Source organism: Callithrix jacchus, chromosome 10 (genome assembly GCF_049354715.1).
Source record: "Callithrix jacchus isolate 240 chromosome 10, calJac240_pri, whole genome shotgun sequence".
Taxonomy (NCBI): Eukaryota; Metazoa; Chordata; class Mammalia; order Primates; family Cebidae; genus Callithrix; species Callithrix jacchus.
In genome coordinates, this window is record NC_133511.1 from 3681995 (window position 1) to 3705022 (window position 23028).

The 23028-nt window shown below is 40.6% G+C and overlaps 1 long non-coding RNA gene across 1 annotated transcript in view; it reads right to left on the reverse strand.

Annotated features, from left to right (window-relative positions):
- The window catches only part of LOC144578022 (uncharacterized), a 277148-nt gene that overhangs the window by 119743 nt on the left and 134377 nt on the right, over nt 1-23028 (reverse strand). The window contains exon 3 of the long non-coding RNA XR_013522967.1: nt 17620-17726. This is a non-coding gene — a long non-coding RNA (uncharacterized LOC144578022). The remainder of the gene's footprint in view (nt 1-17619; nt 17727-23028) is intronic.

Genomic DNA, 23028 nt, shown 5'->3' on the forward strand with positions numbered 1-23028 from the left:
TAGAGGACACTGGGATATGACACTGGAAAACAGAGGACAGCTCTAGTCAATATGGACTATTACGGTGAAAATTGAAAATCTGGAATTTCATTCATGGAGTTTCCATATCCAGAGCATTTTTTAAGTAAAAGAACTAAAATGTGTCTATGCCAGGGATTGAGAGGATCATGTAGTTTTGTTTTCTCTCCTCCGAGGCCATCAGATACCTTCCTCATGAGGGCTTTCTGAGTGCTCCAGGTGCTGTGTCTTTCCCTCTCACTGGCCCCCTGATTGAGCACAATGTAAGTGAGACCTTGACATCTTTCCTGTGGTGAGTCAATCTGTCTGTCAGGTAGATAACTAGGAACAGCATTCAAATCTTTTCCAGGAAGATGATGTGAACCAACATTTTTAGTTGAAATTTCCCAATACAGCCTAGAAAGCCTGTTTCTCCGGGCCTCCATTGCCGAGTCCAGGGGTAGGGAGATGTTTACTGATCAGCAGTTAGGGAGGAAAAATTTTAAAAGCCTTGATTTGTAGCAGTTGTAAGTTTCCATGGTGCACATGTCTTCCATGGCCTGTCAGAAGCTGTACAAAATACCACGGAACATGAAGCTGGGAAAAGAAGCACATGTTCCAGTTTGAGTTGGCTCTGACACACCCCCAAATAGTCCCTCCTTCTGCAGGTAGACACTGGGGAGCAATTTGGATTAAAGCTTCTCACATTACACAATGTGCTGTTGATGAAGAGGGTTGGTTGCCACAATCAGTTTTGAAGACAGCGCTTAGCGTAAGTTTAGACCAAGGTGACATTCATGTCATATCTGTGTGACTCCTGTCCCAATTTGCACAGACGTCCGCGGCAGACCTACTACGGAACAATGCTGCTTGGTCAATATCAAAAGAGCAAAAGGAGGAAAAAAGAAAGAGAAAAAATGTTTTCTTTCCTCATCAAGTAATAACATCTAAAATGAAGAGCAATGCTGCTCAAATGTAGGTGCCATTTTTGCAGATTGTGATGGCAGTTTAATTTATATGGCTACTAGAAGAGCCATTGAAGCACGTTGCAAATTGTATCCCTGTGTGTAAGTGATCCATAAAATACATTTCTATGGCTCAAGTCCGAAACTTCAGGCATTCGCGTGCAAGAATGGTCACCCAGTTTAAAATGCCAGGCACGTTTTGTTCAGGCAGGAGGAGCAAGTGACTTATAGCAGGCCTGGTATTAAGCCTGCCCACAACTTTATAACTCAATTTGCATGCTTGTTTATAGATTAACTTCCTGGTAAAAATCGTAGACTTTAGGATGACCTTAAAATTCATATACTGATCAGCAAATCATTGCTTACCGTATGCTGCAGGGAACACATGGAAATGAAAGCAATCACAAGTAAGCTTAAGGTAGGACAAGTTCTAGAATATTCGATATTGTTCTTTCTGCTCACAGCTGAGGAGTGGATCGTTCACCTCAAAAGCAGGAATGACTCTTCTGACACCCTAATACTTCCTTTTCAATCCAGTCATTTTAGAATATCAGGAATAAGATTTGGAATAGGTTGGCTCATGCTTGACAGACAAGTTGAGAAAATAATTACTAGAAGCTACACGTAATACTTTCTTCTCTAGAATTCCTTGACTCTAAGAAGTCTGAATACCAATAAAGCAAACTAAAAGGTGTAAATTATTCCTATAGTTCAATGTTTATGTAAGTAAATCTCTTAATATTATTCCCTACAGTATTTTGTGTTTATCTAAACTTAAAAGGCCTGAGAATACCAAGAAAGAGAGGAATGTTCATCTATATTAATTCTTTTGTGTTTTACTTTCCTCTTTACTTTCAAATCTTTAATTAATCTGGAATCATGTTGAAAACTATGATGATTAATTTTGTGTCAACTTGACTGACCACAAAATGCCCAAATATTTGGTCAAATATTATCTTGGGTATGTATATGAGGGTGTTCTGGATGAGATTAACATTTGAATCTGTTGACTGAGTAAAGCAGATTGCCCTTCCTAATGTGAGTAGGCCTCATCCAATCAGTGGGGGGCCTGAAGAGAACAAAAAGTCTGCACCTCCCCTACATGAGAGGGAATTTCCTCCTATCCGATTGCCTTACGGCTGGGACACTGGTTTATCCTACCTTTGGACTCCAACTGAAACATTAACTTTTCCTGGGTCCACTGGCTTTGGACCGAAACTGCACTATTGGCTCTCATAAGTCTTTGGTTTGCTACCTGCTGATCTTGAGACTTGTCAGTCTCCGTAATTATGTAGGCCAATTCCTTATAATCTCTATCTCATACTCTGTGTGTGTGTGTGTGTGTGTGTGTGTGTAATAATTAATAGAGATCTAATTGTGCACTCTACCCTATGATTTAGTCAATTGTTTCAATATTATGAATTTTTTATTTTTTGAGACAATGTGTCACTCTGCCACCCAGGCTAGAGTGCAGTAGCACGATCTCAGCTCACTGCAACCTTTGCCTCTCAGGTTCAAGCACTTCTTGTGCCTCAGCCTCCTGAGTAGTTGGGATTACAGGTGCATGCCCCCACTCCCAGCTAATTTTTGTAATTTTAGTAGAGACAGGATTTCACCATGTTGGCCAGGTTGGTCTTGAACTCCTGACCTCAGGTGATCTGCCTGCCTCAGCCTGCCAAAGTGCTGGGATTACAGGCATGAGCCACCACACCTGGCCTAACATCCTCTTTTAATATTGATTAAATACTCGCATGTCTTTTGAGTTGATTAACAGATTCATACCCTCCTCCATTAATATGTGCCTATCTAGAACTTTATCAGTAATGCATTATTCAATTGTGGTCGCTTGATAGATATTTAGTATCTAGTAGTACTTGTCCAAATAAGTTCGAAAATTTTTATGCTACTACAATGAAATAAAGGTGAGAACTGGGGTGAAGTTAGACAGTATGCTCTTCTACCTGAAAGAGAAAGACATAGCTTTTCAGTCTCTTCTTTTCTTTTTTTCTTGTCTCCCTGCTACCTGCTTGCCTGCCTTGGAGCTCTTTCTTCAGAAGAAATCTAGAGGATGCAAACACAAAATGCAGACATCCCAGATGGAGCTGCTGTGGCTACATAGCTGTCTGGTCAAGGTACTCACAGCAACAGTCCCCAACCAACCCCTTAGAGGTTTATGCTCCAGGGGGCCCTGTTGGAAAACCGCCCTCTTAGACTTTTCTCTGCAGTCCCAAGGCACGTTTTTATTCTTGGTGTTTCACAGATCATGGCAATAATTTAAATGGCATTGTTAATATCACAATTTGCCGAATACATTTCAATGTCCCCTCTAATTCTCCCAAAGCACTGGAAAGATAAGATGAAAGGAGATTTATAAAATTGCTGTGTATTTTGGTACTTCCTAACTGGGTGGTTTATTTGCTTACTAAATGGTCCTGCATTTATAGTCAATGTCATCATCAGATAACACATCAAAAATAGACTTCAATTTCACATTACAGAGAAGGTGATTCCAATTTGAATGTTGTTTATCATAGAAATATGTTACTAAATCCAGTTTATGGAAAGATTATGCCATTTAATTTACTTTTAGAGAGAGGAATATGCTTTCACAAGAAATTACATTAGCTATTAGAAAAGCAATGTAGCCGTCTGTCTGCACGATTTCCAGCAAGCCTGGGTACATTGCGTTGGCAAAAGCAGCTGGATTTTTTCCTAGTGTGATCTGATAGAAAGAGCACTGGGCTGGTAGTTAGGGTTAGGTCACAGCAAGGTTCTAACTAACTAGCAGGGTAAAGATAGTTACCTCTCAGGGCCTCAGTGTCTCATTTATCATATAAGGTGTCCAGATGAAATCTGGGATACTAACAAGACCCTGTGATCAAGAAGAGATGCTTTTACTGTCCCAGCTTTCCTAATGTCACCAGGGAAAGTGAAAGTGGCTACAGTAAAGTCATTATATAGAACAGGAGGAAGTAGAGCTCCCCCCGGGCCAACGGCTGAGACGTGTCTGTGTGTGTGGTTGGTGTAGGAAGGGAGGTGGTGGTGCTGGTTTGGAGACTTACCAGCTGAGACTTTATATTTCCGTAGATAATAACACAGATAAAGCTGAATTCAGTTTACAGAATGTTACATTATTCAGTTTACTTGAGAGTGAGAATTATCCTGCAGCTGTAAATTCCCTGGGGCAGGGACTGTGCTTTGACCACTCCCGAATAATGACTGCATGGCTGAATTTGCAAATTCTGACCGACTGTGGCTCACAGATTATCCCGAGCAGTCTTGATGTTAACCATTTTATCTTATTAACAATTATAAAAAATTATATTTTGCATAAGCAACAGAAATATGAAGAGGCTTTTGCTTGTATGTTTGAATCATTTCCACTGTTCAGATTTCCTCAACTTGAATGGGAAAACCTTTAATGTCTTGTTGGCGGGATCATGACCCATTTTAGCTTTTCTCTTTCTGGGGCTCAGAAAATGATACTCCAAAGTATGACACTTTGGCACACTGAGTACTTTGAACAAAAGGAGACAGGAAGGCCCAGAACCAGCCTCAGAAACAAAGTCTCTCTCTGACCTTCCCCTGCCCTCCAGTTTCCCATCCCTCCATCTCCCCTAAAGTGAGTCACAGAAACCAGAATTCCTCTCCTCCAAGGCAGGTCATAGACACTAGAACTCCTCTTCCCTAAAGCAAGACAGAAAACCTAGCAAGGTCACTCTCTCCTCCCTTGAAGACCCTCATTCCAGAGGAGTTTTGCCCTATACCTGGGAGGAAGGAATGCTGTGCAGAGAGGCCAAGAAGAGTCTGGACGTACAGGCCTTGCTGGGCTTCTCAGTCTAATACCATTCGAGCAGACCCTTTTGTCCAACTACATTGCTACATGGTTGTGCATTCTTCATTGAAACTAAGCATAAAAGCAGTTTCCTCGAGGTCTTTGGGTCTTCATTTCTGAAAGTTCTGGTATCACACAAAACATTGTTTAAATACATTTGTTATACTTCTCTCTTGTTAACCTGTCTTTACTATAGGAGTGCCAGCTGTGACCCTCACGGTGCACCCATGGAAAGGTCCCACACTCTGTCTCTTTATATTCAAAATAATAACTATTAATACTATATTATACAAATTTCATTCTGTTACCAAACCACGGGTCAACAATAATTCTTGATTTTTTGTTCTGAGAACTTGATTGCCATTTTAAGTCCTTTACTGTACATAAAGTTCTATGCATTGAATTAATGGGTACCCCTGGAAGCAGGAATTACTACATTTAACAGGTTTTGGGAGATTTAGGAGGGACCGTGCCAATTACAGCTGATTAATTCTGGTCTAGAGGAAAGTTTACGTTTTTATCCAAGAGTAATTCAAGACCTCCTTACTGCTCATTAATCATGAGCCGAGTATTATATCAGGTACTAGATACATAGAAACTAAGCTAAATATTGTCAAGAACTTCTTTTTCAGGAAAGTCTGATCCTATCCTTCACTCTTTTTCCAAATTGTGGGGAGGAAAAATGTGTGCATCTTCATGTATCTGCCTGCCATTTCAAGCTGGATCAATTTGAAAGTGGGCTTTAAGGAGCCTTTCATACCTCTGTTCCCTTTCCCCATCTACGGGCACCCCATTCGGGCCTGCTCTCTGAAAAATGATCTGCCTCTGAAGGTCTCTTCATTATCCTCTGATATGGTTTGAATCTGTGTCTCCCCCCAAATCTCACGCTCACTTGTAATCCTCAGTGTTGGAGGTGCTGCCTGGTGGGAGGGGATTGGCTGGTAGGGTGGTTTCTCATCGTCCCCTTGATGCTGGCCTCAGGATGGTGAGTGAATTTTTAGGAGTTCTGGTCATTTAAAAGCACATTTCTTTTCTTCTGCTAGCTTTGGGGTTGGCTTCCTTTTTTCTCTAGTTCCTTTAAGCGTGATGTTCTAAGAGTTCAGTAAGTTGAGATCTTTCTTCTCGATGTGGGCACGCAGCACTATGAACTTTCTCTTACCGCTGCTTTAGCTGTGTCCCAGAGATTCTGATATGTTGTATTTTTGTTTTCATTAGTTTCAAGTAATTTTTTGATTTCTGTCTTTATCTCATTGTTTACCTGAAAGCCATTCAGGAGTAGATTTTTTTCTTTTTTTTTTTTCTGAGACAAAGTTCTGCTCTGTCGCTCAGGCTAGAATGCAGTGGAACAATAGCCCACTGCAACCTCCATCTCCTGGGTTCAAGTGATTCTCCTGCCTCAGTGTCTTGAGTAATTAGGATTATAGGCACCACCACACCAAGCTAATTTTTTATATTTTTAGTAGAGATGGGGTTTCACCATGTTGGCCAGGCTGGTGTTGAACTCCTGACCTCAGGTGATCCACCCTCCTGAGCCTCCCAAAGTGCTGGGATTACAGGTGTGAGCCACTGTGCCTGGCCAGGAGTAGGTTGTTTAATGTCCTTGTAATTGCATGGTTTCGAGCAATCTTATCATTGATTTCTATTTTTATTGTGCTGTAGTCCAAGATTGTGGTTGGTATGACTCCAGCTTGTTTTTTAAATTTGATTTTGCTGAGAAGTGCTTTACAGTTGAATGTGCAGTCAGTATTAGCGTGCGTGTCGTGTGTACATGAGAAGAATGTATATCTGTTATTGTTGGGTGGAGTGTCCTGTTGATGCCTCTTAGGTCCATTTGGTCAAGTGTCAAGTTTAGGTACAGAATATCCTTGTTGGTTTTCTGCCTCGATCATCTGTCTAATACTATCAGTGTGGTGTTAAGTCTGCCACATACTGTAGTTACCTAAGTCACTTCATAAGTCTCTGAGAACTTGGTTTATGAATTTGGATGCTCTAATGCTAAGTGCCTATGGATCTAGGATAGCCAGGTCTTCTTGTGGAATTGCACCCTTTATCATTATGCAATGGCTTTTTTTTTTTTTATCAGTAAGGAATTTAAGGACGAAAGGAAACTAGTGGCTATGATGGCCACTAGTTGTGACACTCCAAGAATCATGGGCAAAATTCGCGAGGAGTACCCAGACAGGATCATAAACACATGCAATGTCCTGCCCTTGCCCAAGGTGTCAGACACCATGGTGGAGCCCTACAATGCCACCCTCTCCATTCACCAGCTGATAGAAAATGCAGACGAGACGTTCCGCTCTATAACATCTGTTCCAGGACCTTAAAACTGACCACACCCACCTACGGTGACCTGAATCACCTGGTGTCTGCTACCATGAGTGGATTTACAAGATTCTTGGAGTGTCATAACTTGGAGATACATTGGTCTATACCTTTTCCTTTTACGGGTGCAAAATCTGAGTGTCATTGTGTAAAATCACCTGCCCAGAGTTCTCAGGGGAGATCCTTTGCTCCCTCTGGCTCTTTTGCAGAATTCTGCCTCTCAGTACCTTTTTCGCCAGATGCTGGACCTGGCATCCCTCTGTGGCTTATCATTACACTTAGGTATTTGTGTTACCCACCCAACTGTAGACTCTCTGCTCACAGAAACTGCAGCTGAAATCCTGTGTTTGCCACGGCACGTGATATAGCCAAGAAAGTTTATTTTGTGGTTATTTAGGAAGTCTTCAGAAAGTCTAAAATAATGCTACTTTAATTCTAGAGAATTGCTTGGAAAAGTAGCATAGGCAGTTTCTAGGAAGAGAATTGTATGTAATCCTTTATGAGGTAGGTGACTCTGGAAGAAGACATCTGTTACCCTCTATCATCTGTCCTTGTGCTGTTTTTTTCTCAACTTGCAGATTTTCTCCCTCAAGGAACTATTCAGGTAATGATAATGTGAATAATACCTTATAATTGAACAGGCATTTTTCATAAAGAAAGACACAAAAAACCTGCAATGGTTATTGAGAATTGGATGAAATAAGCTACCCCATCACGTATGCTGCTTTACAATTTCAATAGCTCTGAGCAAGCAAAGCTCTTTGTTGAAATATAATAAAAATTGCAAACAAGCAGCAGCAACAGCACAGAAGTCCCCACAATGTCAGAGGGACATTGGCACTGCCAGAAAAAAAAATCCAACTTTCTCGAGCTATTAATCTAAGTGACAACTACAATCTCCCTTGAAAATCCTTACTCAAATACGGATTGTTTTAATGCTTAAAACATGAAGTAAAGCACTCTTCATATTTATGTCTTCTGAATCCCTGTAGGTCTGTTCTCAATGGAAATTCCAGTGAAACAATAAAATCAGTTTTAAGATTATATAGCATGTTTATACAATTAGCATTAGTAGTAATAATAGTTAATTAACGCTTATTGAGAAATTACCATGTGCCAGGCACTGACTGACAACCATTACAACTCATTATATATGTACCGATATTATGCCCCATTTTATAGGCTTAGAGATAGAGGCAAAAATAGGTAAAACTTGCCATGACTTGTCAAGGCACATGATTTACACGTGATTAAAGTTAGGAGTTTAATCTAAGCCAGTATTAGCCAATCATGTCACTTTAAATTTACACTATTCACATTAGATGAAAAAGAAATGGGAGTTGATATTAATTGTGATATTTTATTTAAGTCACTATAACCAGAATATTATTAATTTAACATATAAACAATAAAAAAATTAGTAAGATATTTTATTTTCCTCTGTCTCACTCTGTTACCCAGGATGGAGTCCAGGGTCATGACCTCGGCTCACCGCAACCTCCACCTCCTGGTTCAAGCAATTCTTCTGCCTCAGCCCCCTGAGTAGCTGGGATTACAGGTGCAAGCCACCGTGTAGGGCTAATTTTTGTATTTTTAGTAGAGACGGGGTTTCACCATGTTGACCAGTCTGGTCTCAAACTCTTAACCACAGGTGATCCGTCTGCCTTGGCCTCCCAAAGTTCTGGGATTATAGGTGTGAGCCACTGCACCCAGCCTTACTTTTCTTTTTCTTTAATAAGTCTTTGAAGTCAGGTATGTACTTTACACTTATTGAATATCTCAATGTTGGCACTCAATTTTCACTTGAAATACTTGATATATTTTGATTTTGTAAAAGGTATTATTGAAGATGTAGATTCACATACCCCAATTTTTTCAAACATACTTGTTTCTAATAATTGAATTGAAAATCTTTAAAAATTTATATGTAATGAAATGAAATAAACTTAAAAATTCATCTCCTCAGTTACACTAGCTAGAATTTAAGTATTCAACAGTCTCATTTGGTAGTGGCTTCCATATTAGACAGCACAGATATAGGTGGTCTTCATCAAGAACCCCTGCTCCTCTGAGCTTAGGCAACATAAGACTCCTGAGATCTGTCGGGGAGAACTAGGGGAGGGACAGCGCGGGGTGGGGAGTTGGGGAGGGATAACATGGGAGAAATGACAGATATAGGTGATGGGGAGGAAGGCAGCAAACCACACTGCCATGTGTGTACCTATGCAACAATCTTACATGTTCTTCACATGTATCCCAAAACCTAAAATGCAATTATATATATATATAACTCCATCTCTACAAAAAATTGAAAAAATTAATTGAGCATGATGGAACACACCTGTTGTCCTATTTACTCAGAAAGCTGAGGCAGAAGGATCTCTTGAGCCAAGGAGGTTAAGGCTGCAGTGAGCTACAATTGTGCAGCTGCACTCCAGCCTGAGCAACAGAGTTAGAGCTTATCTCAAAAAAAAATCCTTGCTCTTATCTAATAATAAAGTCAATAAATATTTATTGAATTAATATTGAACCAGTATGCTATGCTGTCTCAAAGAAGACAATTAGAAGGCACCATTTAATTGCATTAAGTGTCATTTAACATCGATTTGCCAGGACATTAATATAAGATGACATTAATGGTTAAAAGTATAGGTTCTACAGTCAGACTGAGCTGGGCTCAAGTCTTGGTTTTATTACTTATTAGTTGAGGAGCCTTAGCCAAGTTAAAGAAGAAGGCTTATATCTTGTTAACCAAAAGGAATAGTCAAGTGAGCCTTCCAGAAAAAGTTCTGATCAAGGTGACATTTCACAAAAGGTATAAATAAAACCAGAGGATGGATGACTCTTTAAATAACACCACCTCTTTCCTCAAATCCCACGTCCTTATCATTTGCTACCCTGCGGTATATTTATCAGCAGGCCTTATAGGTCCACCATCATTGGCAGAATGTCTTAGAATAGGCATATGAAATGGAAAAGCAGGTGGACACAGCTCCTTGCTTGGCTCTGCTATTGAGACATAAAACTGTACAACTTCTCAGAGTCCTTGACTTGCTTCCTCCTTTCTGTCTCTTCACCACATGCTTATTTTGTGAGTATACATATGACTCTCAGTCCCAGTTCTAGCCACAGCCTTTACCAGCCCTTCCTATGTAGACTGGCCAGGTCTCAGAAAAAGCCACCACATCCTGTGAGCATCAATAATTTAGAATTCCTTAATTTCTCCTAAAACCTACAGAAAGATGGATGGAATAGCAAAGCTCTCATGTGCATGAATCGTATAGGGGCTGAACATATGGGAGCTGACTTACTGGTGTATACAGTATCCTAGCAAGGGTATGAGTCAGATACCTCTAAGGATACCAGTCTAGAAGAGGAGTTTCCCCTACGGAGCACAAGAACGCTGAGTGTTCATAGCTCAATGATATTGGCTTCCACTGCAGTGGTGCATGCTGTCTCTTGGCTCTCCTCATGTTTGAAGGTAAAATCTTCAGCTTGGTTGCTTGAATCTTGCTTTAATAAGATACTTACACTAGTTCTAGTCTACAGAGACTGCCTAGATAGCCTGCAGGAAGAGAGAGAGAGGAGGGGAGCGGCGAGAGAGAGAGAGAGAGAGAGAGAGAGAGAGAGAGAGAGATTGAGATTGATTCTGTACCTACCGGATAATAAACATACCATCATAGGTGCCCACCTAGAGGTACAGTAGTCCTTTACTCTAAGGAATGCATTTTGAGGGTGTGTGTGTGTGGTGTGTGACATATGTGGCATATGGAAGGTGTGATGTGGTATTAATGGAAAGGATTAGTCTATATGTGCCTGTATAATTATATCTTATGTGTATTAGAAATACAGACAGTTTGAAAGGGTACTTGTGATAGGTTCTCAAGCCAGTGGAAAGAATACAGAGTGATACACTGTTAGTCTTTGACCCTTCCTTACTTTTGGTTATACCTCATCAATGCCAAGTGATTTTTGGACTTGAATAAAATGGCATAGTGGGGCCACAACATCCTGACTATGATATCCTGGGGCCAGATGACACAACTCAGAAGCTCAGGCAAGTTGATTCCTGCTGTGGGGAACCTTGGCCAAGGGGGAACAGGAGATGACAGGAGGTCAGAAAGATAAACTCCCTTCCTTCCTCTCTTTCATGGACCAATACAATGTGTATTTCTTCCCTGCACATCCTGCATGCCAAGAATACACACCTGCAGAGTGGCCAGCTATGTCAGCAGCTTGTAAAGTGGCAGCCAGTGTGGCCGTGTGACACATTGTATTGCTTTGCATCTTTGCTCCCGTCACTTCTGGTTTTTCCTCACCTTCACTGTCCTTGGCTTGGTTCTCCCACATGAAGAGTTATTGCCTTAATCCCACTGCAGCCTCTGTCTTCTGGAGGACCTGAGCTAAGACCTAATATAACATCGTGCTCACAGGAAGGATGGCATTCGGAGTTTTCTGTCTATACTATGGGCCTTTCCAAACATGCCCTCTGTTTTCTGGGAGCCTGCAGTGGTTATGGGGAAAGAGTGAACATGCTGATTTTTCAGTTCATTCATTCCATTTAACTTCAATCTAATCTGGCTGCAGCAACATTAGGGAAAAACAAGATGGAAACGAAACGTCCATAACAAGGTACGAAGACTATGAGGCACACCGTGTCCCTGAATAACCCCACACCACATGTCAGCGCTGCTAGGTTCAGCTTTTCCTATAAAAGTGTAGAGTGAATGCCTAAAGTCATATTTTTGTGCTCTGTTACGAAAGCTTCCCTAGAGGTGTCACAATCAGCCTGTGATTATCTTAGCCGCTGTGAGTGACCTTAACCACTATGAGTGACCTATGATTGTGTTAACCACTATGAGTCATCATGGTCCAAGTGCTACACTCATTTTTTATTTTTATTTATTACACTTTAGAATCTGGGGTACATGTGCAGATCATGCAGGGTTGTTGCACAGGTACTTACATGGCGAGTACTCACAGGTACTCACAGTACTTACAGTACTCACAGTACTTACAGGTACTCACAGGTACTCACAGTACTTACAGGTACTTACAGGTACTCACAGTACTTACAGTACTTACATAGCCACATTTTTGCACTAATTTTCTCTACTGGATCACTTCCATCAGTAGGCAAACATTCTAGTTTCCTATCTTAAAACTAACTTCTCCTATGAGTTCACTTTTTTCTTTAGTTATAGAACTTTTAGTTATGCATAAAGAAAATGGCACATGTACTCCATGGAATACTATGCAGCCATAAAAAAGAAATGAGTTCATGTCCTTTGGAGGGACATGGATGAAGCTGGAAACCATCATCCTCAGCAAAGTAACACAAAAACAGAAAACCAAACACCACATGTTCTACTCATAAGTAGGAGTTGAACCATGAGAACACAACATGGACACAGGGAGGGGAACATCACACACCAGGGCCTGTCAGAGAGTGAGGGGCAAGGGGAGGAGAGAACATCAGGACAAATAGCCAATCCATGGGGGGCTTAAAACCTACATGATGGGTTTATAGGTGCCACAAACCACCATGACGCACGTATGCCTAGGTACCAAACCTACACATTCTGCACAGGTATCCCAGGACTTAAATTAAAAAGAATTAATTTCCCAAACTTTTCACAAAATTTGCCTTCACCTTTCCCTGAATAACCATCATACGGCGAATCCAATGTGAATTACATGTTTTCTTAATCTCTCAGTGTCATTCGGCCCAGTTGGTCACTCCGTTCTTGAAGTGCTTTCTTGACTTAGATGCGAGTTTATAATAATCCCCTGTTCTACCTTCTCCCTCACCAGCCACTTGTGGATCCAGACTCAGCCTGTTCCCCAGGAGACCGTGGTTGGGGCAGTAAAATCCAAGGACTTTTGGAAACAAAGAAGAAAATTTAAAGAGCCATGTTTTTCATGTGCTTTGTTTGCTTATTTCTCCAAATTAAATATAAGTTCCAGCCATGCAGAGACCTTGGCTTCCCTGTTCTTCTCAAGTCACTCCACCCTGTAAGCCCCATGCTCAGCACACTGCAGTTACCTGAGAAATCTGGTTGAGTTAATGAATGTGTAGCTCTCCCAAGAAATTACTTTCTGTCTTTGACTCAAAAGACCAGAAGACTTTCTTCACCAAAGTCCCTTAAAATCTTTTAATCTCTCTTAATTTGGCATATTCGTTTGCTGGTCTGGAGATGCTGATCTTGGTCCCTTTGCCTTTTGGTGACTGCTACCGGATTATAATGTAATGCTTTGGGCCAGATGTACATTTTAAGCAGCCTGAGTGATACATATTTGATGTTAGACTAACTTGTTCTGACTTGTAGTCGTAGTGGCAGAAGGTTTTCTGCTGCTGCCTGCCTTCTGAATATGAATAAGGTATCTGCACTTTTATTAGCTTATAGCAGAGTTATGTGTAACCACAGGAGGAAAGAAACACGCCAATTATTCTCAAGGAGGCATGAATAGAAAACAGCTCGGTGGCATGAGTGACTTGAATCCGCGAATCAGCCTCTGCACACAATGTTTGAAGGAAAGTCATAACTATGTATTCATCAGAGGGGCTGTAAAATAGCAGAGTGCTCAATTTACAACCAACAGCCTTCGTTATCAGGGATGTGGGGTTTATTATCTATTACAGCCAGTCTTATGAATTGGGAAGCTTTTTGCAGGAAAAGAGATGGATTCCATTTCTAAAACTTGAAATTAGGAATTCTGTTAATGCTTTTAGTCATCCAGATATTTATTTATACACGTCACTCAATGGGGCAATTTGCAATTCCGGGTAGACTGTGTGACTGAAAGCAGAATGCTTGCTTTCTAAGGTTCAGTAATTCTCCACTTCTCAAAATGGGACAACCCAGGTTTATCCACCTGCTTTTTGTTAAATGAGTCCCAGATGAGGAGACAAGAGCTGTGTGCTTTTGATAAGACGAGCATGGTTTCATTAAAAATCACCGTTTGAACTCCTATTGGGTGGAAGATACCCGAGATAGAGCTTTTAGGGGAAGGGGAGGAGCATGAATAAGGTAATTCTTGCCACCAAAATTTGGAGTGACCGCAGTGACCCGGACAGTAAGTTCGTTGGGGTAATTCTGGAACCGATTTTATGAAGTGAGATTTGTGAACGGATGGCCCAGGTCCAGAGTAGAGTCTCAGGCCTTCGCCACCGTGTCGCTCTCTCGGGGTCTGGTCTGACGGTGGACCACTCACCGTGCAAACCCGCCTCTGCTGCCGCAGTTCCGGTGCCACACAATGTAACCCAGGGACAACCAGGATTGTGTCCTCAGCCCTTTCTGCTCTACTAACCTTTAGCATATTGTAGACCTTTTAACAAAAATTGCTATTCACAACATGTGTTTAGGTTATACATGTCTTTGATAGAACATTTTAATATTGTTTGAATGGCTACAGGGTCTCATATTATATACTTCTGTTTCATTTCATTTTTCCCTTTATTTTTCCCAGAAAAGGAACAGAACAGTGAAGTCTATTTGGAGCCAGAAATTCAGTCCTGCGCATTATGGTTGCAGATACTGACTTTACCCAACGGCTCTCTGATATTGGCCTCCTGCTTTCAGACTTGTACGAAAGAACAAACTCCCCAAATTATCTGAAAATAGCCACAATTTCTTTTATAGCCATTTACTGGCAATTGTGCTTTCTCCATGAAAAGGGAATGTTGAGAAATGAGCTTCCATACTTCATTTTATTGTTTACTTCAAGGTAAATAGCTCCATTTAAAAGTTACAATGGTGCAAATATAGTGTGGCTGAGCTATAGGTCTTCCTCTGACCAGGCTGACATTTACAAAAATTATACTTTTAAAGGCATTGCTGTTGAAAAGAAGGCCACAGTGGCAGAGGACTCTGCTTTTTTATAAAGAAGAAACCATTAGATTTGGAGTCAGATGACCTAAAATCTTGGTTCGGGACCTTGAATTAGTAATTTTTTCTTTTCAAGTTTCAGTTTCCAGTGTACAGGATTGGAGTGAAATAAAATTTCAAAAGTATTTGAACATATTCTGTGAAGTTCTATGCCAGTATAGAGGTATATATGGGCTATCTTAATTGGTTTAAATATATCTCTCTAATATATGGCCTCAAAAACTTCAGCCAACTGAGAATGATTTCACATAATTTTTTTAAACATACAATTGTATAGTGTATATGTAAAGTATAAAATTTGCTAACGTTCAAGACACAGACACATCCATTCAATCACTGCACGTTACCCCCAAAGTTTCCCACGCCCATTTATAGCAGGCACCTCCCTTTTGCCACCTCCCTCATGTTCTTAGATTTATAAAGTTTGTATTGTATGCTGGTTCCAGCATCTTTAGTTTTCTAAATTATGTGACTTTATCACGTGTTTTTTAACGTGTCACAAAATAACGATGCTGTTATTCATAATGTCATAATAATTTGTCTCTTTCTGCCACAGAAATTCCAGACAATGACAATGAGTCTTATCCTCTTTTCAGTGTTGACGGGGTCCTCTGGTAATTACGCAGGCGACCACTCTCAAAGGACATTTAATAGAAAATGGGATGATGCTGAGCAGGTGAAGATACAATTCACAGAGACCTCAGTACAGCCTCTCATGCCTTACTCTCTAGATGTAAAGATGTTTCTTTAGTTAGAAGCAAAGAATGATTGGTTGATGAGAATTTCTGAAATCACCCTGCTACTTGTTTTGGGGGGTGTTCAAGGATTTTTATTTTTTATTATACTTTAAGTTTTGGGGTACATTTACAGAATGTGCAGGTTTGTTACATAGGTGTACATGTGCCATGGTGGTTTGCTGCACCCATCAAGCTGTTATCTACATTAGGTATTTCTCCTAATGTTATCCCTCCCCTAGCCCCTTACCCCCCAACAGGCCCCAGTGGGTGATGTTTCCCTCCCTGTGCCCATGTGTTCTCATTGTTCAACTCCCACTTACGAGTGAGAATATGTGGTGTTTGGTTTTCTGTTCTTGTGTTAGTTTGCTGAGAATGACGGTTTCCAGCTTCATCTATGTATAGATGACAAAGGACATGAACTCATCCTTTTTCACGGCTGCATTGTATTCCATGGTGCATATGTGCCACATTTTCTTTATCCAGTCTATCATTGAGGGGCATTTGGGTTGGTTCCAAGAGTTTGCAATTGTGAACAGTGCTGCTATAAACGTACATGTGCATGTGTCTTTATGGTAGAACGATTTATACAGAATGGGAGAAAATTTTTGCGATCTATCCATCTGACAAAGGGCTAATATCCAGAATCTACAAAGAACTTAAACAAATTTACAAAAAACCCATAAACAACCCCATCAAAAAGTGGGCAAAGCATATGAACAGACATTTTGCAAAAGAAGACATTTATGCAGCCAACCAACATAAAAAAAAGCTCATCATCACTGGTCATTAGAGAAATGCAAATCAGAACCACATTGAGATCCCATCTCACGCCAGTTAGAATGGCCATCATTAAAAAGTCAGGAAACAATAGACTTTGGAGAGGATGTGAAGAAGTGGGAACGCTTTTACACTGTTGGCGGGAGTGTAAATTAGTTCAACCATTGTGGAAGACAGTGTGGCGACTCCTCAAGGATCTAGAACTAGAAATACCATTTGACCCAGCACCCTGTTAATTTTAAGAGGGAATAATAACCATTAACTGGAAAAGCCTTCTCTTGTAAAGAACGACAATTTGAACCTTATGAAAGTGAATACAAATTCAGCAATAAGATCATATTCATTAAGTTATGAATCCTAATATTTTGTGGGAGTTTCTTTAATTTGTAGGCTATTTACATAAGAATAGTCAGGAACCTGGGCTTTGGAGTCACATAGATCTCAGTTTAACTAATGCAAGCCTGGGCAAGTCACTTCATTTTTGTGAGCCTCAATCTGCTCACCTGTAAGATGAGGATGCTGATAGCATCTGTATCTTAGAACTGCTGCAGAAATTAAATTGGTTGATACCTGTGCAGGCCCAGCTCAGGACATAGAGCAATCATTTCATGCATGTTATGAAGATGAAGATGATTATCTCACTGTAAAATTTCTATCAGCATAGAGCAAATATACACAAGATTTTAGTCTGAAGGACTTTCATTAATTAATCAAATATTCATTCGTACCTACTATGACCCAGTTCCTTTCTAGTAATACGATTAAAACACTCAGATTCTTTCATCTCAGGGCTATGCCTTGGTGCTACAAAGACCTCAGCATTTGCCCTTGTTCCCTATAAGACCACAAGTGATTCCCCATGGGGAAGCTTTAGGGCAGTGTGTAGATGGCCCGGAGGAAACTGAGAGTCTTCATGCTTTAACCTGAATTTATTTTATCCATCATCCCTTTCCCCGTGTAGTCTACATATGATTTATTCCAAACAGGAATTTCATCAATACCAATCACATTTAGAGGCGATTTTCATACCTAAGAAAATTATTCTACATGAACGAATGAATGAATGCAATTAAAAGTCCAGAGTCAAAACTCACCGAAAACAGCTGTTGAAGCGTGTAAGTGTTGTAACTCTTTCAAGCCCCTGCTCCTGGATGGTGTGGGGGACACAGGGAGGAAGAACCAGCTGAGCACTTGATCTGACCTTTAGAGAGAAGACAGCCGATTGCTTATGGTTAAGAGTTGATAAGAGTATGAAAAGGGACAGCAAAAGCTACAGCCACACACTGGACAGTTTCAGTCTTATCCCACATTCCCAAGGTCAGGCTGCCCCAGAACTTGGGATTTTGGAGGACAGTTGTGGCTCATGTGTACTGAATCCCAAACAATTAAATAATAATGATTTAATATTATTTAATTAATTATTTTATTTAACATTAATTAATTAATATAATAATTATTTAATGTTATATATTTAATTAATTATTAAATAATTATTTAATTGTCACAGCTCCCAACTAATGCACTTAAAAATTTTTGTTTACTTATTTTTAGAGAAAAGGTCTTGTTCTGCTGTCCAGGCTGGAGTGCAGTGGTGTGATCATAGCTCATTGAGCAAACTCCTGGGCTCAAGCAATACTCTTGGCTCAGCCTTCTGAGCAGCCAGGACTACAGGTGCGTGCCACCATGCCCTGCTGTGACTCTTCATTCCTGAGGTAGCAGCTCTTGAGCTTGGCTGCTGCAGGTTAGAGGCTGGAAATCACCAGAGAGGAAGCATGTTTGAGTCTAGTGTGTTCTCTTCTCATCCGCCGGTTAGACGTGTCTTCCCTTCCCCATTCCTGGCTAAGCAGAGGGCTCTCAGGGAGATTCAGAGATTCGTTCAGCTAAAATAACTGACAACTATTTACTGACCACCTGATAGAGGCTCCAGAGATACAGTAACAGGAAAAGACGGAGCTGGCATCGCAGAGTGATGAGACGTCTGTGAGACTACAGACCTAAGTTTATATTATCTCAGTGCTTAAAAGAAAGGCAGAGTCTTCAAAGAACACACAATAAAGGAATCCAACCTTAGTCGAGGATCAGAGGGGGATTCCTTGAGGAAATGACATGTAACTGATGTATAAAGAATAAATAATAGTAGCTGACATTTTTCAGCTTTGCTATATGTCCGGTGTCATTCTAAGTGGTTTATAGGTATTGCCATGTAATCCTCACACAGCATCTTGAGGGGATATGCATATGTATATGTATGTGTGTATGTACATGTATACATATGTATATGTATGTGTATGTATATGTATACATATGTATGGCTATGTATATGTATGTACATGTACACACACGTATATACACACGTATATGTATGTGTGTATGTACATGTATACATATGTATATGCATGTGTGTATGTACATGTATACACATGCACATGTATGCATGCATGTATATGTATACACATGTATATGTGTGTATGTATATGTACACATATGTATATCTATGTGTGTATGTATATGTATACATATGTATATGCATGTGTATATGTATACATGTGTATATGTGTGTATGTATATGTATGTGTGTATGTACATGTATACATATGTATATGTATGTGTGTATGTATATGTATACATATGTATGACTATGTATATGTATAAATATGTATATGCGTGTGTGTATGTACATGTATACACATGCATATGCATGTATGTATATGTATACACATGTATATGTGTGTATGCATATGTATACATATGTATATCTGTGAATGTATATGTATACATATGTATATGCATGTGTGTATATGTATACATGTGTATATGTGTGTGTACGTATATGTATACACATGTATATGTATGTGTGTATGTCTATGTATACACATGTATATGTGTGTATGTATATGTATACACATGTGTGTCTGTGTGTATGCATATGTATACATATGTATGTGTGTATATGTATACATATGTATATCTATGTGTGTATTTATATGTATACACATGTATATGCATGTGTGTATATGTATACATATGTATGTCTGTGTGTATGTATATGTATACACATGTATATGTCTGTGTGTATATGTATACACATGTATGTCTGTGTGTATGTATATGTATACATATGTATATCTATGTGTGTATGTATATGTATACATATGTATATGCATGTGTATATGTATACATGTGTATATGTGTGTGTATGTATATGTATACATATGTATATGTCTGTGTGTATGTATAGGTATACATATGTATGCGTTTATGTGTATGTGTGGATAAATGCATGGATATAGATGACTTCACTAAACGCCAATGTCTGGTCCTTGACTCTGAAGTTGCAGCCAGTCAACTACATCCATGCTTTGAGCTGGGTGGGCCCCGCCCTCAGGGAAAATCTCGTCGTTCTAGTTAGGAGTTCCACATTTTGCACTTTCTGGCTGTGTGTGTCTTTGCACAGCTAGAATGAGAAACAGGTAAGAGTAACAGTGGAAAGCAGAAGTTACCCTTTCCACGCTGTTTATTTCAGGCTTGAAGCAACTGGAGACTCTTTAGCAAACAGCCACATTAATGTAAGAAATAGAGAAAGAAAACTTGAATCAAGACATAAAAGCAGTTTGGCAAAGACATTCTGGAACAATACCAGGGTGAAGACATTACCAAGACATTCCCGGCTAAGGAGACCCCAGCACTCAAGTGAGGAGAAACTGGTGCTTAAACCAGGCCTAGGACCCGGGTACTAATTTTCTGCCCAGTCCTTAACTTGACATGTAGACAGATGTATGACCTAGTGACACCTAGTAAATGGCCTCAAGTTTATTTTATAGATGGGATTAACGTCTGTCATTCAGTCCTTTCAGCAGTGTGAGTGAGGCCTGAGAGGCACACACAGTCATGACTGAGCACCCCACCGGTACCGAGCTCTAAACACGTTTCCGTTCCTCCTCTTTAGGTCGGCAAACCGTGGGAAGTGACGGTAACAGGGAAAGGGCCTTTTGAACGGCCTTGCACATACACATGTTCAGTGTGACCATTGGATCTCCACCAACAGAGCTGCTGTTTAACGCTCAAACGACGGCAGAGCATTCCTACAGAAGCCCTCTCACAGCCGAGCCTCTGTTCACCCCTCCTCCGGCCCTGGCAGGCTATTTATACGGTAACGTTATCTTCTGAAACGCTTGTGCACAGAAGTCCAGCTCGATGCTTTTGCCGACACCACGGTCAGATGTTATTGTTGTTGCACAGAATGAACACTAGGGGGTGATCGCAGCACATCACACTCATTACCACTGCCAGGCGAAGGTGAGCGCTCATCTCCGCAGTGCACCCCGAGCAGGAAGCACGGGAGGAGCTGGGCTCACAGAAACCCCGGTCAGTAGGAGGCACGACATGCAAAGAGCCTTTTTAAGGGCATTGTATGGTACAAGTGTTCATTACGATTATGATAACCTCAGTGGAGCTGCTGCTTAATGCAAAAGGGAGAGAAAATGTCACCTCATGACTGAATAATTGCATAGGAAACAGAAGGCAGAGTTGTCCTGCCCGTTGCCCCACAGTGCTGGGTGATTTAAAGGTGCCACTGAGGCCTGATGGAGGTTCCTGTCCTGCTAGTATGCAGCCTCACACACCAACGTCTGTGCTCTACTAATGTAGAAATCCCTACAGCTCCTCGAGTGCCAAGAATTCTTCAGGCCAATGGTATTTGTAACTATTGTGTCTCTCCAATTCTTGGAAATACTCTCAGGGCAAAGCACCTCTTAAAAGGAATGTGAGAGTAGGAAATTCAGTTCAATTCTCCAGAAACTCCTCGGTGGCTGCATGAAGCACTGTTTGTGATTGCTTTTTAATGTTCCAGATGCAAGTGGCTGCTCCTTTGGGGCTGTATTTTTCCATTAGAAAACACTGATGTCCCTCCTCCTACTCCTCTAAGAGTCTGAAATAAATGTGTTTTGGCTAATTTTCTTTCTCCTTCATCTGGAAAACACTGAGAACATCACATGCTCTAGGATCATATAATAATAGCGTTAGAGGCAAAGACATATTGCTCAATAGTTTAAGGTTAAAGAAACTATTTATTAACCTAGTAAATAAAGCATACATATGTCTCCAAAAGCACTTCAGGGGGGCTACTGGGATGGAAATGAGCCATACATTCCTTCTTTTTGTTTTGTTTTGTTTTTGAGACAGAGTCTTGCTCTATCACCCAGGCTGGAGTGCAGTGGTGTGATCTCAGCTCACTGCAACTTCCACCTCCCAGGTTCAAGCAATTCTCTGCCTCAGCCTCCCAAGTAGCTGGGATTCCAGGTGCCCACCACCATGCCTGGCTCATTTTTGGATTTTTAGTAGAGACGGGGTTCCACCATCCTGGTCAGGCTAGTCTTGAACTCCTGACTTTGTGATCCATCCACCTTAGCCTCCCAAAGTGTTGGGTTTACAGGCATGAGCCATCATACCCAGCCTTTTCTTTTCTTTTAAAGTAATTTTGTTCAATTTTGACACATACTGAAATATATACAAATCATGAGTGTACATCCCTGAAATTTCATTAAGTGAACACACCCATATAACAACATTAAGGAACAGACCAGCACCCCAACAGTCCTGGGCTGCGGTGTAAATTTACAGTTCACTTACAATTTATGGAAAAATGTTGCACTCGTTAGTCTATATCATACTATGATTTGAATACATTTCCTTGGTACAGTCTTATGTTATTTCTAGAGGTGTGGGGCTGCGAACAAGAGTATCAGCTCCACTGGAGACTCTGTCAAGACTGTGAATTCTCCGATCTTACCCCTCAGCTACTGAATCAGGAAGTCTGCTGGCAGCGCTTAGCTACTGGTGTTTTCCCACGCCCTCCTGGTCATTCAGATATACACTAGAGCTTTAGAAACGTTTTTGTGTCCATTTTTCAGCCTCAAAATTGCAACTGTGTTGTTTCCTGGGTTGTAATGTGTTACATTAGAACAGTGGTGACCTAGTTGCTAACCACCTTTATCCCTAACCTTTAAAAACTGTATTAAGGTATGATTGACACACAATAAAACACCATTCAATGTGACATTCAATGGGTTGTGGCGTTTACTGTTGCTTCCCTTTCTACCCATTTCCATTGGATAGTTTCCCCAAACTTTATCAAAATTGTTGGCCTCTTTGTGTCTCTCCTATAACCCATGAGCAGAATTCTTTTTTTTTTTTTTTTTTAAATTTTTTATTGGATTTTAGGTTTTGGGGTACATGAGCAGAGCATGCAAGACAGTTGCGTAGGTACACACATGGCAGTGTGCTTTGCTTTCCTTCTCCCCTTCACCCACATTTGGTATTTCTCCCCAAGCTATCCCTCCCCAACTCCCCCTCCCACTGGCCCTCCCCTTTTCCCCCCAATAGACCCCAGTGTTTAGTACTCCCCTCCCTGTGTCCATGTGTTCTCATTTTTCATCACCCGCCTATGAGTGAGAATATGCGGTGTTTCATTTTCTGTTCTTGTGTCAGTTTGCTGAGGATGATGT